Source organism: Galeopterus variegatus, unplaced genomic scaffold (genome assembly GCF_000696425.1).
Source record: "Galeopterus variegatus unplaced genomic scaffold, G_variegatus-3.0.2 Scaffold5810, whole genome shotgun sequence".
In the NCBI taxonomy this organism is placed as follows: Eukaryota; Metazoa; Chordata; class Mammalia; order Dermoptera; family Cynocephalidae; genus Galeopterus; species Galeopterus variegatus.
Window position 1 is genome coordinate 20,256 of NW_007731921.1, and position 1,643 is coordinate 21,898.

A 1,643-nucleotide genomic window follows, 5' to 3' on the forward strand; every position below is an offset into this window, starting at 1 on the left:
GAGGCCATGGCCTAATGCACATAAGCCCATTTCCTCAGCTGATGTGGAGAGGCAAAGAGAAACCAGAAGTCAGGGGAGGGCATGCGTGCTCTGGTTTTCCAGAAGAGAGGCACAAGGGGGAGGGAAGGGGAGAGGAGCCAGGACCATTACAATCGATCACATCCAGTTTTGCTTTCTTAAAATCAAGGGGCGGGTGGAGAATGCGTGTGTTTGAGAGCTAATGAAGTCATGAGCAATAGAGGCAGTAGGCCTCTGGGAAGCAAATTGTGGGCCAAACGAGCTCATTTTTTAGCAGAATTATTAAATTAGCAGATGAAGGAAACACATTAGACATTATGAATCTTGCTTTTAGGAGAGCCCTTGATAGAGGGTTGCACAGATGCTTGTTAGATTCATTCCACCCAGGGCTGGAGGGAAGCTGGCATCGCAGGGATCCCCAGTGGAGGTCAGCTCTCCTGGGGGGAGCAGCGGGAGGATGTTAAATGAACATCTGGGCCAGGCACTGTCTTGGGGCTTTATTCAATCCCCAATACACTCAGCAAAGAAGAGGTTATTGTCCCCATTTCAGAAGGGAAGATGGGCTCAGAAGGGGGAAGTGCCTGACCCCAGGTCACAGAGTCAGCAGCTGGCATAGCTCATGGTTGAATACGGGTCTGCCTTAGTCCAAACCCAGGGCTCTTTCCCTGGGGGTAAGAGATGCCTCCCTGCCAGGGGCTCACAGAGGTGACTTAGAAATGGAGCAAGGCTCGTGACAGGGACAAGAGAGAGTGATGGGGAAGAGCTGGGGCCAGGCACGGTGAGTTCAGGAAGGGCTTAGTCAAGGGACAGGAGGAGAGGCTGGGCCCCCAGAAGCAGGGCTGATTCTGACTGCTATGTTTGAGGAAGTGTGGGGAATGGGAGGGTGCTCTGAGAAGCAGAGGTGAAGGAATTCATGTTGTGTGGGCATGGGCAAGTGAGCAAACAGGGTTATGTCTCCTGTTCAAAATACTTGGAGACCTGTCCTTAGGATGCTGGACACCACTGTGGCCTCAGGGGTTGAGCTGAGTTAGCCAGTGACCTTCAAGGAGGCAAAGAGAGGATTCTAATGCTGGGAAGTGTCCAGTCTTGTAGGGAGCGAGCTCCCCATCCCTGAAGACACTCCAGGGGGAGGCACAGGATGAAAGAAGAGTCTGACACTAGTTAAGGTAGGAGATCAGCTAAAGCCCCTCTTAAACTAGAATTTTCTATCTTCTGAAGTCAGGCATGAGGAAGAACATTCCAGCAGCAAAGCCTTCCAGAGACTCCTGCAGGTATTCAGGTGCTGAGTGGGAGAATCTGTATTTATTTCTGAGGTCTGCTGGTGACCAATCACGTGTTTGAACACAGAAGGTATGGACTTAATGACCCCTAGGACTCCCCCTAGCTGAGGATTTCTCCCAGGCAGCAGGGTAACTGTACAACCCCCTGAATCCCCCTGGCATGGGAGGGGGGCTTCACTTTCAGGGAACCTTCTCTAGCAATGAGATCCAGACCCACCAAAACTAGGAGAGAAGAGGGAAGGCAAGGGAGGAGGGGTCTAGGAAGGAATGATGGTTCAACTCAACTGCCTACGAATCTTTCCTGAGGTCCTACCGTGTGCCAGAATCCAAGACAGGCAGGCAAGG